We start from the raw sequence: 16,615 nt of genomic DNA on the forward strand, positions 1-16,615 counted from the left end.
TCTGGCCATCTGGAAGCTCCCAGCCTCTGGAGGGGAGGACACTGTGGTGGGTAAATTGTGGGATGGACAGGACTGGGGACATGCCATGGAGATGCCCAGAGCAGAACTAATGCAAGAAGGCTTCCTGGAGGGGGCCCGTAGGAGACAAAAGGAAGGTGAAATGGGGAGAGAGGTGCCTGCCATCCGTCTACAAGGCTGTGGGACAGTGAGGACACCTTGCTGGGCCCTCAAATCCTACTTGGAGCCTGGAAATTTCATAATTTTTCCCATGTAATTGCTTGTCTTAAGTATGCAATTAGCATGAGAAAATGTAATTGTGTAAGCAGGGCATGCAATCAGACAATGATTGCCATAATTAGCAGGGAAAATTAGGGGGAATGTGTGGGTTTTGTGACTTGAGGGAGAAGAACAATTGTGTGCAGAAAACACTGGACAGTGCTGGGCTTGGACCCCTCCTGCAAACAATAGGTGCTAGTGTGTCACTGACAAATGAGTGTGATGCCTGTGGGGGGCATGGATGGGGAGTTGGTGGGGTGGTTTTGTGATGTACCCCCAGGACCTAGCAAAGTCTGATCCATAAAGACATTTGGTGTGTATCTATATAAACTAAAAAATGTGGCTCTGTCATCCTTAACTGTCAGGGAAGACCTCACTGCACCCAGACATGTGTACAAAGCATGGTTCCCTGCTTGCTCAGGGAGGCTGGCAAAGCAGCCCTGTGCCGACAGGGCCAGCCAAGGGAAAGAAGGGGCCCAGGAGGCACCTGCGGACAGCGGCAGGTAGCGGCTGGTGCAGGGCCCTCTGGGCTGTGGGGAGAATGTGACCACTCCCTGGGGCTGCACAAAAGGCTCATCCAAAAGATGCCATATGACCTCTGCCCACCTCACTCTCTAGGCAAGTTATTGAGTTTGCACTTTAATAAGGTCAGGCTGGCCTTCCATGGATAACGGGGACTGAGAGACACAGAAGAGAGGACAGAGAGACACTGAGAGGGAAACAGCCATGGAGACAAAGCCAGCAAAAGACAGACGGAGTGACAGAAATAGTGGAGAGGGGACAGGAATGGAAAACAAGAAGGCTGAGCCCGGGACATGTTTAGCAGCAGGAGGGCACAGAGAGAGAAAGGGAAGAGGAACAGGAGAGGAGGGCCAGGCTGAGAAGCAGCATGCAGAGGCCCAGAAGGCAGCATGAAAGGACCACTTGTGACAGGAAAGAAAAGGAGAGGAGCAGGAAGGGCTAGTGCAAGCAAAAACATACAAGATCCCTCTGCAGGCCTCCCTTCTGAGAACATTGTCCCTCTTCTGCTCTCCTTACACTCTTGAAATGGTTCACAGGAAAACTCTGGCAGGGAAAGTGAAGTCTAGGTGGCTGTCCATCAACAGGGGTTGAGAGCCTCAAGCCAAGGTCCGGCACCCTGACTCCTCCCCCCACATGAACCCCACCACCCGATAGCATTTCCTGAGCACCCATGAGGGGCACATTCTGCAAGCCCCTGGAGGAGACAGTGCTAATAGGCAGAAGATGGGGAACACTGGCAAGTCCCCAGACACAGCCCTGTGGCAAGGGCTGCCTCAGGCCCACCACCTTCAGCCTACAAGACCACCTGTAACTGTCACCGAGGCCCCCTGCCCTTCTGAAGAGGGGCCTTTCCAGGCTGCTCTGTTCCCTAGATGGGACAGGCTGCTCTCTAGGTGGCCCCTACCTGGGGCTGCCCCCGCAGTGCCTGTCACACAGCAGGTGCATAGGAGGGGAAATGAGGCCCAGTGCCCTGCCCTCATCCACTGGCTGGCACTTCTCTCTCAGCAGCTGCCCCCACGTGGGTCTGTGGCTGATCCGATGGGGACCCCCAGCCCCACCTCCAGTCTTAGGGAGCTGAGGCTGAGGCAGATGGGCCCGAACCTGCATGGGCAGGGCCAAGGAGCTGGAGCAGGAGGGCAGCAGATGGCATGCAACCACAGGAACCATCCCAGTCCTGCCGTCGCTGACTGGGGATGGACCAGCCTCTCTCCAGCACTTGGTCCTTGTACCAGACAACCTAACTCCTGCCCTAGGCTGCTGTCCTGGTGCCTCGAAGGCAGACACTGGTTGGGGCAGGAAGAAGCCCAGATAGGCACCTTCTGGAAAACCTCATGGGGCTGCAGCCTGATGTGACCACTAGGTGTCAGTGGTGATATCCCAGGACAGCTACAGCATCCCCCGCCAGCCCTGCTGGGCCCTCTGCGGGCCTTGAGGCCTATACACAAGACCCGCCTCCCACAGGCTACCAGTCATCCCTGCCCACCGTCATGGGTCATGCTCCGAGCAGACGTCAGTGCCCACCCTGAGCTGGGTCCTCTGCCAGGTGCTGAGGCAGGAAGAAAGGCTAGTAAGACAGGCCTGGGTGGGGTACACACACAGATACCCACCATTCTGGCACTATGCATGAACTTTCCCATGGAGGGGGAGGCACTCCTGACTCCAGTAGGAAGTAGGCCAGGCCAGAGAGCTTCACCAGACAGGGACTTTGAGAGGCTCTGAAGGAAAAGCAGGAGCTGCCCAGTGAAGAAGGCAAGGGCATCCTGGCCTAGGGCCCAGCAGCTCAAGTCCACAAGCAACAGTGTGGGACTCAGTATAGCTGGAATGCTGGGGTGGGCATGATGTCAGGGGGTGAGCGATGGGACAGCAGAAAATGAGCAGGTGCCAGTCACCATTGCAGAAGTGTCCTTTACTGTGGCCAACACCTAAGTTACATGTGTCACACTCCAAGTCCTTGCAGTACACATTAGAGTCCCAAAGGAGCCGCCCACAGCCATTACCTTCTCTCTCACACACACATGTGCCTGTGCACACACACCGCCAACCTAAGCCAGGATCGGTAGAGGGGCTTCCTTCTCATAGTCTCTGAGCTCTACCAGGCCTGTAGGAATACCCAGACCCCAGCTGGTGCTACACTGCCAAGAGTAAGCTCCCTCCTGCCTCAGTGCCTTTCTAGTGAGCCCTGGAGAAGCCACCGCCCATCATGTGGCTAGTGGCCCATTATCTCAGGGGTGCTTCAACCATGATCCACATGGGCATCATCTGCACCCTGGGCTGTGGGATTTCAGCTGATAATATTCTGCTTCGACCTGTGCCGTGGTACTGTGACACTCTTTTAAACATACTAAACATACTCTGAACTTCAGGGTAGTGGTGATAGGAACTCTCAGGGACTGATTCAGCAAGGGACCATCAGAGAGTACTGGGAACTAGGGGAAGACTCAGATCTACAGGGCCCAGGGGTGGTTTCCCAGGCTTGCATCCACGTTTGCATTCCACACATATTCCTTACACACTAAAGGTGTGCCAGGCATTTGCACTAGATATGGAGAGTGATCTTTGATCCGCAAATTTACAAGGAAGAGGTACTACTCAGACTTGGCAGGTGGGGCCCCAGCAGGGCAGGCGAGAGGGAAAGTGGGAGTTTCCTTCAGTCCTACAAAAAGGGAAGGTGTGAGAAGCTCTGGGAAGGAAACTGGTTCTGAGGCTTCACCAGCTCATCAGTGTTTCTCAGGGCAGGACGAGAGGCAAACTATGAAAAGCCTTCTTCCAGGACAGCTTGAGAAAGTCCTCCAGGAGGCTGTGGGCAGCACCCACTCAGAGAGTGCCAGAGGGCTGGGCAGGGATCAGGGGACCAAATGGGAAACTGTCTTCCTCGCATGGGGCCAGGGAACTGAAGGCTTAGAGGCTGAGGCAGGGCTGACACGCCAGGCCAGCTGGGCGGAGGGTTGCTCTGTAACTCATGTGTCCTTCGCTCCTGGGTACTATTTCCTCCTTAGTTCCCTTATAAAGTGCTTCCTAAAAAAATCTATAATCTTGTCTTGGTTGCAACAATAATAAAGAAAGATTTATTCACATCTAGGTCAGATCAAGGAGAATCAAAGGGATCCTGGGTCAGGTATAATGGTGGCAACTATAGAAACCCTGCTGAGAGTAGAAGAGTCTGGTGGCCCTGACATTGATGGGTACCCCTCTGGGAATGGCTTTGATGAATACTCCCCTCTTTCCAGGGGTGACTGTTGCTTTGAAGATCAGTGTCATCAATTAGAGTGGAGGAACCCTCTATCATGCAGCAAAAACCAAACGTGATGCATTAAATGCGAGGACAGAGGAAGTGCCCACAGAGCTTTGCCCTGAACACCCTCTGCTCTTGCTAGTATTGCAAGTCCACAGCCAGTGTGGACAGAGAAGCCTGTGGGCACTCTAAAAATGAAGCCATACTGATTCTGCAGGTCCAAAGGGACCCCTGGTTGCCCTAGAGAGGTGCCAAGCTGGTCCTTCAACAGGGCAGGTTATGCCATCCTTTCAGCCTGGCTGCTGGCCTTAGGGTGCTAAGGCCAGTCCTGGGGTGAGAGGCTTGCCCGCCAGTGCCCTTCTCACAATTGAGCTAAAAGCAGGCCCCTACCCGGCAAGATGCAGTGCTTTTGCCCCCAAGAATGCTGGGCCCAAAATGGAAGTGCAGAGAGAAAAGAGAGACAAAAGCTAGGAATGGCCCAGATGAGGCTGGGTTTAGGAGAACCAAGCTACCTGGGAGGCAGGCCTTTGTCAGGAGAATAGGGACCAAATTACAGCTGAGTAAGGCAGCTAATGACCTTGAATTTGATTTGTGCTTTGGTTAACCCCAAGGAGGCCCAGTTGGCAGGTGGAGCATTGGGACGGACAGATTGCTGATTACTGTAGTGTTGACTTCCTGTTCTTCCAGCAGGTAGCACTAGCCACAAGCTGCCAGTCATTAGAAAAGGCTGCAGCCAAAAGCAAGAGGGAGGAATTCTAATCCAACCTACAGCTGATTGGATGTTCCTGGGGAGCGGCATCAACCAACAGAAACCCTCAGGCTCAATCAGGGGCTGCCTCAGCCTCTAGATTATCAGAATTCCTTCAACTGGGTCACTCCTGCTACTGAGACCCAAGCAATAAGCTGCTAGGCTGACAGCTTGAAATCCCAGCTGATGGTCCTCCCAGGGTCACCAACACAGCTCAAGAGTCTCTGCCCTGTGGTGCCTCATAGCTTTGTCAGCTTTAAGGTTGTCACACTGGACTAACTACCTTTGTCCATGAAGTCCTAACAAATGTTCCTGGGACTCCTAGACAAGTCAACCCATTACTCTCACTAACAGAGACTGATGAAGAGTTAAGTGTCTGAGACGGGCCAGGGCTCATGGTCAGGCAGGGACCAGATCTGAGGGTGACAGGCTAATGAGAATGGTCTGCGTGCTCTGCACTTGAAAAGAACTCAAGAATGTCCAGGAAGAATGCCTGCCCCTCCAAAATACTGCCCCCACTGACACCCTTAACATGCCTGTGTCTTCTCACCCAGCAGAGGCCTGCACCCCAGATTCAGTAACTGCTGACTTGAGGCCATCTCTGGCATTTACAATTGACCTTGATGCAAAGTGCTGAAAAGAGGCCTGGGAGGCAGTTGGCAGGTGGCCAGGTCATGGGTGGGCTGGGCTCAATGGAGACTGAGATCTACCCCAGCTCTGGATACCAGTTTCCTGGCAGGATGGCAGCTGTTCATCAGATGCCAGTGTCTCTCAGGAGTGGTACATCAGCAGTAATGGTCCTGGGGCTAGGCATCAGGGTGTCAGAGACATGTGTGGGAACAGTGGGCTCCCTGCCAGCCAGCTCCAAGTCCAGGTGGGAAGAGGGAGCCTCAGGCCCGGACAGCTATGGGGAAATGGAAAAGAGGCCCTTGTCTATGGGTTCTGACTAAGCTTGCAAGCTGGGTATTGGGTCTTCAGCCCTGAGATACCCTGGCCCCTTGGCTGGCCAAAGGCAGAAGTCATGACTAGGCTGGGTTCTTTGCCGGACAGGAACAAATGGCCCAGGTATGGGATCTGGCCAGAATCCCACGAGTTGATGGACAGGCTGATTTCTCTCCAAGCTGCTTTAGGGGTCACAAAGTAGTTGGTGCAGGAATCTCCTGAGCTATCCAAAAGCATAGTCCCTGCTCTCAAGCTCCCACTCCCACCTGAGCCCTCCAACCTCCCTGCGAGGACATGGCTGGGCAGAGAGGTGAGAGGGAATCCAGTAAAGAAAGATTTAGGATATCATTTAGGCAGAGATATCTGACATGAGGTTGGGATGCTGCTTCCTGAAACCTTTTAACATGAAAGAGGACAACCCCTGTTTGATTGGATCAAATCTGATGCAGAGTCAGCCAGAAGCAGAGGGGATGGACAAGACTGAGGGGCAGATGACCTTGACGAGCCTTTGCAGTGAGCTCCAACAGGGGTGCCTAGAGAGGAAGACCCCTGCCCTGTTGTCCACCAGGCCTCACACTAACTCAATGGGAAAAGGTCAACTGAGATGTAATCAAGTTTTGCCCAACAGAAGAGGTGATCAGGTGGCCCTACTGTAGCCTAGCCTGCGGCCCCCTGGGCTGAAGAATCACAGATTGTCAGAGGAAAAGAGAAGTGGAAGGAGCAAGTCCTACCGCCCCCAGCAAGCAGCCGGGGCCCAGAGAGGTGACCTGCTAATTCAGCCCTACTTCCTAGGAGTGTCTGAGCCTGCGGACCCCTAGGGAGAACACCTACCCCGAGAGGAGCTAGCGCCAGACCCAGGGACGTGAGGCAGCACAGCCGTGGGGAGCAGGGAGTGCGGGGTGGTCCCCAAGGCCCAGTCAAGTTTCTGGACCTCAGATAAAGAGTGAATCACTCGTTCCCCCTGCAGCAGTCAGTCACCCCCCGTAAGTTTATTTTTATACATGTCTGATCTATTTCACATCCACTCAGATATTTTGACACATACACAGGAAATGTAACTCTCCCCCATATGGCAGTGTTTGCTTGGCCAGACCTGAGGAAACTCAATAGGGTCACAGAGGAACAGAGGGGAGTTGCGGTATCAGAGAAGAATGCCAGAGGCTTGAGGCCACGGTGGGCACCGTGGGCCAGGAGGCTGGGGATGGGGGTCGTGGTGAGGTCAATACAGAAAGACCCCTCCCTGGGTAGAGAGCCCCAGGGCCCCATGCCTAGAAGGCTGAGGGTGCTCTGGCTACTGCTCCCCAGGAGGAAGCAGTCCAGGAGAGGGCAACAAGAAAGACAAAGGCAAGTGGGCCTGAGAGGCAGAGACATCGCAAAGGAGCAGGGCTTTCTCCGTGTCCCAGCATCCTGGCATCCTGACATGAAGAGACCAGGAGGCCTACAGCTAACATGACACAAAGGCTCTGGGCTGGGCACTATGCAGCGGGACCCTCCCCAAATCGCTGGACTTCCTCGGGCCTCAGTTTCCTTATATATAAAGTGAGATTGATATTACCCAGCTGGGAGGCTGGGAGCATTAACAGAGAAGAGGCATGTTCCTCCAAAGGTCTGATAAAGGACAGGTGCTTAGCAAATGCTGGTTCTCTCTCCTGAACTATGAAATGTGGAGGATCCTGGTATCTCCTCACAAGGAGGGTGAAATGGGATGATGTGTGTGAATCAGCAGCTCCAGGGGTGGCCAGTGAACTTGGCTCTCCAGGTCTATTCAACAGGCACCAAGCTCAGAGTCTAGAGGGAACCCCTGGGGTCTTCAAGTGCTGCTGACAGGCCCCGTTGGGGTGTACACTCAGGATGCTGTGGAAGAACAGGAAGGGGCCCCTAACACCTCCCCATGGGACAGGAGAGAAAAGTAAACTCATGCAGCTCATCATTCCAAGAGGGACAGTGGGCCAGAGTAACACACTGATTTTGTGGGCTTTTCCCCTTTTTTATAAAGTTTAAATTCATGGACATCACATTCCTTGGTAGAAGATTGATGGGTTGGCATCCCTAAGTCATGATGTCAAGATGGGGGTGGATGCCCTGCCCTCTCCCTGTGGTCCCTTGGTGCTGGCATCAGACACGAACAAGACAAGACTCTCTCTCCCAAGGAGGCTGTTTGGACTGTCCCTGTCCTGCTTGCTGAAAACCACATGGCCACCTCTGCCTCTAGAGAGCCCTGCCTCCGTCTCCAGGGCCTCCTTCTCTCTGGCTGGCCTGGAATATGTCACTGCTTGGTCAACCACTACCCCAAGGGGCTGGTTCAGGATCTCACAGGACCAAGGAGCAGCCTCACAGTCCCTGCCTGGCAAATGGAGTGTGACAGCCAACAAGTTGCTAAGCCCTCCCCTACCTCTCTTCTCTGGGACCCAGAGGGTGGAAGCTCGGAAAGCCCAAAGCCCAGTGAGTATCAGTAGGTGCAAGCTGCACTTGGCCTCACCTCACTGTGTCCCTCCACCCACCTCCCTATAAATCCTGGCGGCACAACAGGAAGGCCCTTTAACGAGCACATAAAAGTGCTTTGGGCTTTTCAAAGGCCCGCTCTGGGTTTACGGGAAGCCTGAGACTCTTATGGGCCATTCCTAGTCCCCTCCCCTGACCTACTGATGCATCTTGGTTTCTAGCTGTAGTGTGGGGAGCTGTCACAGCCCAAGACAAGTGGCCATGGGGTGAGAAAGGAGAATAAGAGACTTCGGACCTGGGAGGCCAGGCCAGCCATGACCCACCCTTTATGGACCAGGCGGTCCGCTGGGATCCCCCTCTGATACACCCCTCTGTCCTACAGACAGGACATGAAATAAGGACTCACAAAGTTGTTACATATCAGTTGACTGGTTTGCAGCCACAGTAACTGTAGATCAACCTAGGAAAGAGCCCAGCGATACCTCTAAAGGGTAAAGAGGGCCCTGTCCTAAGAGGTATAAAGCCCATTCTGGAGGTGGCTAGGCAAGCCAGCTCTCTAGACTAGGATTCAATAAATGGATCCTTAAGATCTTGTTTAGCTCTGAAAGACTATGAAGCTACTGGCTTCTAAGGACTCGGGGGGAAAGAATTATTAAGCATCTCTCCAACACAGAGCTAGGACTTCCCCAGGCCAGCAGTTTCGGAAGAGCCCAGGAGAGTTTGCCCCAACCTGGGCCTCTGATCCTAGCTGGGTCCAGAGAGGCCCCAACTCTGAGTGCCTGTGGGGGGAGACTTCCCAGCCTGGGAGCAGACAGAAGCCTTGCGGAGGCCAAGCAGTGACCAAGGCCTCCATCTGCTCCCCTCTTCTCCTCCCAGAGACCTCGGCTGGGGAGGAACCCATCCGCACAGGCTCCCAACAGACACCAAGGTCCCTCGCTGGGGTCGGCCAGCTATCCCCTCGACCTGTGCCCCTTCCCGCCAGCTCCACTGCCCTTCACTTTTTGACTTTCTTCTTCCTTTTCCCTATTTTTGGGGGACAGTTTTTCCTCTCCTTCCTCGTTCTCCTCTTTCCATATTTTAGTCTCATTCCTGTTTTCATTCTCCAAAGCATTCCATGTTGTTTTCACCTTTTCTTTCACCTCTTTCCCCTTTCTGTCTTTTTATTTGATCTAAGCATCTTCCCTCCTCTCTTGGACAAGAGTCTCTCTTAAGGTCTCTTTTAACAGTGAGATCACATAATTTGAAGACTTACTAGACATATGCCATGCACAGTAACAATTTCATATTTATTATTATATTTAAACCCCACAACCATTCTCTGAGGTTGAGTTTGTTGCATTTTACAGGTCCATACCTGAGGCTCAGCAAACAGGTATCATTTGCTTAGAACCACACAGCTATCGACTGATGGATCTAGGATTACCTCCACATGCATCAATAATAATAATGAAGATGCCCTGGAGAAGCAGTAAGAAGTATTGTACCAGAATATATTATAGTACACACCAAATACAGACAGTATGTTTAGTACGGTGGCAAATACTCACTGTTTGTAGTGTTTGCATCCTAAGCACACACAGCTTTACAATAATCCTGCAAGGTAGGTAGACTATTACCTCCATTTCACAGATGATGAAACTAAGGTGCAAAGAGATTAAATACATTGCCCACAGTCACATGACTAGTAAGTGGCAGAGCAAGATTCGAACCCAGGCACTTGCCTCCAAACCCTGTCTGCACCATGACTGGACTCTCCTTCTTCTCTGTGCTCTGTGGCAGGGGGTCCTTTCATCAGGAAAATCAGGGTAGTGGAGGCATTGACTCTGGTTCAGACAGTAACAGAGTTCTCATAGGCCTGGGAGCCTGGCCTATGAGAGGAGAAGGTGGCCGCAGCACGTGCCCATGTCTGTGGATCCTGAGGGACTCCAAGGCCAAGTGCTGAGAAGGGATGTCACAGGAAGGCGTCACTGAGACAAGAGAATCCTGCCTTGTTTCCAGGCTGGAGAGAATAAAGGCCTCTATTCGGAGCCCCTGCCCCTAAGCTGGCAGCTCCTGGAAGGGCCTCTTGCACCCCCCTTCTGGGAAGCCCGGAGAACCTGCCCTTCCTCTTGACCCCACCCTGGAAGCAGCAGCTGAATCTTGCTCAGGGACAGGCTCATTCCCTATCGCTGGACAGCACCCCACTTGGACCCAAGTCCCAGATGCTGGGACTTCTTGGCAAGTACCTGGTCTGGATCTATCGCCTGGCATAGCGAAGAATGTGCTTCTGTCATCCTACCCTCCCTCCCCAACCCTAGCCCAGCACAGAATTGGATTAAGAACAAAAATATGAGCTGTGTTTGTTTTAATCAGCTTCAAGACATGAGGGCTTTTAAAGGGAAGAGAGCAGGCCGGAGCTGGCCTCAGGGCAGGCGGGCTGGGCGGTGATGCCATCCGGGGGTCAGGAGCACACTGCGCAGTGAGTGCATCTGTGGGTCAGATCCCAGGGCAGATAAGCACTGAGAGGGCTGCGGGCCCAGCATGGAAAGGGTGGGAAGGAGGGAGCGATGACAAGGACACAGGTCTTCCCTGAGAGTGCTGGAGTGAGGTAGGAGGGGGGGTGGGGAGTCTGAGGGAACCCCCTGGAGCCTAGAAGATTCAGCAGGGGGTAATGTTTTCCAGAGGAGGGGTTTCCTCCTAGTCTTTGGAATGAGGAATGATGGGAGGACAGGGAGGGAGGATCAGTGATGGTCTCCACCACCCAATCGCAGGAAGAGCCCCTGCCAGGGGAGGCTAAGGAACCCAAGCAACGGTGTCTGGATTTGAGCGTTGTGCCCAAATGTGCAGCACCAGAGGGTACAGGTGCTAACATTATGTCAAACATGCAGAACCCAGAGGAAAATGGGAGGTGTCAGGGCCAGGTTGATGGAACAAAGGCCTGAGGGAGCAAGAGGCTGGGAGAATAATGACATCCCTGGGCAGATCTCAGGTTTGAAGACCTGGATGCTGTGGGGTGTGGAGGAAGGTTTTACGAAGTGGGAGCCAGGAGTCTGGATGCCCTGAGATCCTGGGACATGTAGCAACTTCATAAAAGGAAGCCCTGTGGCCATACAACTGTACACTTGCTATATGAATGACTACATTCACATTAGCCCTGTGAACGAAGGTCAGGGGCCCCGAGAGCTTCAGGGATTAGCCCAAGGTCACAGAGCCAGTGAGAGAAGAAGCTAGTATAACTACCTAAGGCTCAGAATATCTGTCTAGGCCTCCAACCCCATGGGCAGAATAGTTGTCAAGTCAAAGCATCCAGACAGAAACAATGTCAGTTAAGTTGAGTACAGAGATCCCAGAGATTCTAGAATGTATTCTTGGCAAAATAAAAATTGTCAAACCTATGTCCATTATGTCAATGAGAAGCAATTTTTCATTGATCTATAAAATCCCCAAGTTTGGGGATGACTTATCATTTTATTTGGAGACCTTCATCCCTCACCTGAGGCACAGTCCAGAGATCTGCAGGTTATTAATACTTAATAAATGCAGACCACAGGACTTAATCACAGGGACTTGGATGAGGAGGTCTGGGGTCTAGAACCTCAAAAGGTGGCACAGGTCTGAGCAGATTACTGCATTTTCAGCTCCAGTTTCCTCTTCTGCAAAGAGTAGGAGACAGGACTATCAGCCGACCTCTGACATGAATCCCAGGGAGAACATTCCACAGCTTGAGGAATGGCTCCTGGAAAACAGGTCTCAAGCACTAAGTCCACAGCTGTGCCCAAGGCAGTCTTAGGGAGAAAGGCAGGGAATGCACTCTTCAGCTGGCCTATGTGGGAGAAGTTCAAGTAACAACAAAGGGTCTGCTGGCCATGAGAAAAGAGCTTAACTGGACATTAGCCAGGACTTCGGCCCAAACCAAATGAATGGCCCCTTGCCCACTGTCCCAAGCCTCTGGAGGCATCTCCCAGCCCCTCCTGGCTAGGACCAGTCTCCAAGCCTCCCTTCCACCAAGAATCACACCACCCTCTGTAGGTCAAATCAGTCTGATCCTTTGCAGCCAAAGCTTGACGTCACCCCTGCTCTGATGCCATGGGTCAGGAATACATGCAGTATCCAGGAAAATGATGCGTACAATAGTGCTGCATCATTTAAGTTTAGAATGTATATGTTCATATGTATCTACTGTATCCAAACCCTTAAAGAAGCAACTGGACTAAAAAACATATGACCCGTGTCTTCCTCAAGGACCAGTCCTTGGAAGATGGCCCTACTGATCTCCCCAGGGAGACCCTTTGGCTGACAGAGAAGGTGGGTGTCCTGCACAGATCCAGCAACCTGGTAAACCAGCGGCAGGAGGCGTGGACTGTGGCCACCAATGAGGCCTGGGTGAAGACTGCCCTCTGATTCTGGAGTGGATTAGAATGGGAGCAATGGGCCAGGCCATTCTGCCTCTACCTGAAGCGGGGCACTCACACCACTGGGGGAGTTGGGGCTTGTGCTGTCCAGGGCATGACACTGTCTGTCTGCAGGGCATGAGTGACCCTTTCCAGCCGTGGTCTGATTGTGAAGCAGGAAAGAGGCATCTTCACCTTGTCACTGGGTGCAAGGGGAGTGGGCACAACTGCCTGCACTAAGTGGGAAGGGACAGGGCAGCTGTGGGGGCAGGGCACTGGCAGCCCTCCTAACCCCTCGGGCAGCTCAGATCTGCACAGTCTCAGCCCCATTCCCCAGACATCGAGGGACACCCGCTACTGACACCATAGCATTGGGTTTCCCCTGGGCCGGTGCAGGCTACTGTCACCAGGCCTGCCAGGAAATTGCTGCTGACACCGAGGAATGGCCCAGAGAGTGGGGAGGCCGGGGACTGTGAAGTCGGTGAGTTCTGAGCAGGCGCTAGCTGGGGCAGGAGCGACGGAGACAGCTGGAGGCCTAAGGGGATTCTAGTCATGCAGGGCCAGGCCCTGAGTCTCCATTTGGCCCTCCCTCTTGAGCTTTCCCCAGGAGCTTGTGGCTAGCCTGGCTGTGTGGAGTGAGATAGGGGGAAGGGACAACACAGTCCAAGGGCCACAGACACCCTCCATATTGCCGCCCCTCAGGTTGTACAAATTTGCTCCTTAGTATTCCTCCAGGACAAAAGTCATGGCTGCCCCACCCTCACCAGGTGCATCAAGGGGTTCCCCACCAGCTTTAATCTGGAGAAGGATCATGTCCCACTGGGCTTTTGCCTGTCCCACTCTGTTCCACTGGGTCCTAGACTGCCTGCCCTGCAGCCTCACCCTGTGCCTGTGCACCCTCCCTTTCTCACTCCCCTGCAGCCTTTCTCTTCTCTGTTGTGTAAAATAAAAACATACATTGGCTCCAAGGTGCTCCTGGGTATTTCAAAGACTTGGGGAGAAATTGGGAGAGGGCTGGAGGTAAGCAACAGAGATGGGGGAAGTATCCTTAGACTGGAAATTGAGATCTTCTGTTCCTGCACCTCCAGGTTCTCTGCTCTGCACGTGCATGTGTGTGTGTGTGTGTGTGTGTTGGGGACACTGGGGACTGAATGCCCAAGGCCACAGGGCATTCTGGGGTCTCAAGGGCAAAACTTACAGGAGGGTGGGCCAAATCCACTTGCAAAGAAATGTCTGTGGATTTCTCTCCCCTCTGAACTGTACCACTCTCCCCATATGGGCCCTCAGTGACATCCCCAGAAGTTTTGATCCTAGGACCCCACCCTAGCCCCAGGCAAAGGAAGAGGAAAGCAAGAGGTAGAAGCAGGTCCAGTGGACATGCAGGAAGGGAACAGGCCTATAGGAAGAAAGCCATGGGGACAGCCAGTCCTGGCTGCAGGGGGATGGTGGCAGTGGAGATGGGGCTGGGGAGGGAGGTGAGCATCTGCACAAATACAGGGCAGAGGCAGTGGGAGTCCAGCTAGCGACTCCCAGAGACAGTGGACAGTCCATGTTACTGGCTGGCAGCCTAGGGCATCTAACCTCACCAGGCAGCAACTTGGAGCCTCCACTCCAAACTAAAGCAGCCTTTTTCTGAAACTCCTCAAGGACAGGAATTGGATCATCTATGCAGATGTTCAGTCCATCCACCCACCCATCAGCAGGTATTTTAAACACCTGCCACTGGCCTGGCACTCTGACAAACATGCAGAATTGTTCTCACCTGTCACTCAGTCTAGGAGACTCAGGAAGGCATTTCATAGTGGCTTGGGGCAGGGATGGGGTTGCAAAACTCTAACTTGCTGACTCCCCAATTTGGTATTAACAGACTGAAACTGTAACTTAATGTTCTTACTTTTCATTTAATCGAGTAAGGACATTACAGAACAGACAAAAGTACTTTAAGACTTTTTTTTAAATAAAGAAGATAAAATAAAGGACCACCCTTCCCACTATAAGTAACTGATAGAGGTTAAGCTAAGAGGTTAGGTTACTTTTGTGGAAATTGACAGAAAGGGACACCAGGCAGCTGGGAGGTCTTTCCACAGGTGTGATCTCCATAGAAATGTATTGGGCTGGACACTGGAAAGATGCACTTTGCTCACATAAGTTACACCTCAATGAAAATGTAAATAGAGGCAGAAGTCAGACATTGAATTTATGGAAGCTCATAGGCTTAGGGGTCATGCTTTATGAATTCAAATTCCAGTTCTGCCTCTTAGTGTCTGTGTGACTTTGAACAATTACTTAACCTCTCTGTGCATCAGCTGCCTGGTCTCTAAAAGGAAGATAATAATTGTTCTCATCTCAAAGAGAATCCTGTGAGGATTAAATGAGGTAATTAAATGGGAAGCCCATCAAACAGTATTTGGCATGAGGTAATTACTTAGTCAGTGGTAGTCATTGCTTTTCCTAGGAAGTGCAGCTTCCAGCTTTATACTGAAATATAAAAATACATTACACAACCTACAATTAAAAAAACATAAAATGATGCTTCATAACATGAATTACATTATATGATATTATTTCCTTACACAAACTTATTAGAGGCTCAATATTTGATTACTCATTCATTATTCAACAAATATTTATTGAATGTCTCTAGCTTCTGAGACTGTTTCTGATGGTGGGAATAAAGCAATGTGTTAGAAAAGTCTCTGTACTTACGAATTTACATTCTCCTGTGGGAGACAGTCAGTAAACAAATCAGGAAATCACTATATAACACAGTGTCAACAGAGAACGCCCATCAAGATAAATATCAAACAAACTAAATGTACGCATACCATATTCCAACTGCAGAAAATCAATACAAAGAGCAAATCTTGAAAGAAGCCAGAAGGAAAAAGATGCTTTACTATTAAGATCAAGGATAAGAACTACCTCAGTCTTCTCTTCAAACACCACACAAGCAGGGTGAAAGTAGAGAGGAATATTTAAAGTGTTGGGGGAAAAAAAACAGCCTAGAATTCTTGATAGAGAGAAATTATCCTTCAAAAGTGGAAGAGAAATAAAGACTTTTCTCAAACAAGCAATGTTAACAGCCACAAGAGCTGTGAGGAAAAATAAAGCAGGGGGAGGGCTACAGAATGGCAGGGAGTGGGGTGGGGTAAGGAGAGTCCAGGGGGTGCCATTTTCACAGAGACCTGAATAAAGTGAAGGATCAAAGCAGGAGTCCTGTGAGGGTCAGAGAGAGAACTCCCAGCAGAGGGAACAGCAGGGGCAAAGGCCCTGAGGTGAGAGGGAGTGCTGGAGCAGCAGAAAGACGCCATCCAGAGTGGAGCATGATGAACCAGGGCAGAAGGTGTGAGGTGAGGAAGTGAAGGCACGGGACTCAGGTCATAGCAAGAGTTTGGATTTTGTTCTGAGTGCCATTGAAGGCACTGAAGGAATCTGAGCTGAGATATTCAAAAGCTCACTTGTGGCTTTGGTATATGGAGAATGGGAGGAGCCCAGAGACCAACAATAAGGGACTGTCTAGGCAAGAGATGGTGGGGTCAGGGGCCTGGTCATGGGCCAGGACCAGAACAGTGGCAGGGGTGGAGGGTACTGGATTCTGGATGCTTTTGGAAGGTGGAGCCAATAGGATGATGAATGGGTTAGATCCAGGGTCTGAGGAAAAGAAAGGGGTCAAATGGAGTTTTGGCTGGAGCAGCTGGAGAAAGGCAGTGCCTGCAGCTGAGATGGAGGGCCTGGGAGAGAAGCAGGTTTGTGAAAGGAATCCAGAGCTCTACTTTATCTGGACAGGTTAAGTTTTAGATGTCTAGTATGCTTGCAAGTGGACAGCTGGACATACAAGTCTAGAACTCAGGGGAGTGGGCAGAGCTGAAAATACCACTTAAGAATTGTCAGCAGGAAGTATAGCTCAAATGCCCTGCTTGTTCTCATACTTGGGGCTTTCTCATTATCATGGAAAATTCCCTGCAGCCCTGCTAAGGGAAGCACAAACAGTCCTTTAGGGTCCTAGGGTCCTAGGGTCATCTCTAAAGCTGGGATACTCTGGGCGACATCAGAGAAGGTGAGATTAGCGCCCCTCATCTCCGG

This window comes from Manis javanica, chromosome 4 (genome assembly GCF_040802235.1).
Source record: "Manis javanica isolate MJ-LG chromosome 4, MJ_LKY, whole genome shotgun sequence".
Lineage (NCBI taxonomy): Eukaryota > Metazoa > Chordata > Mammalia > Pholidota > Manidae > Manis > Manis javanica.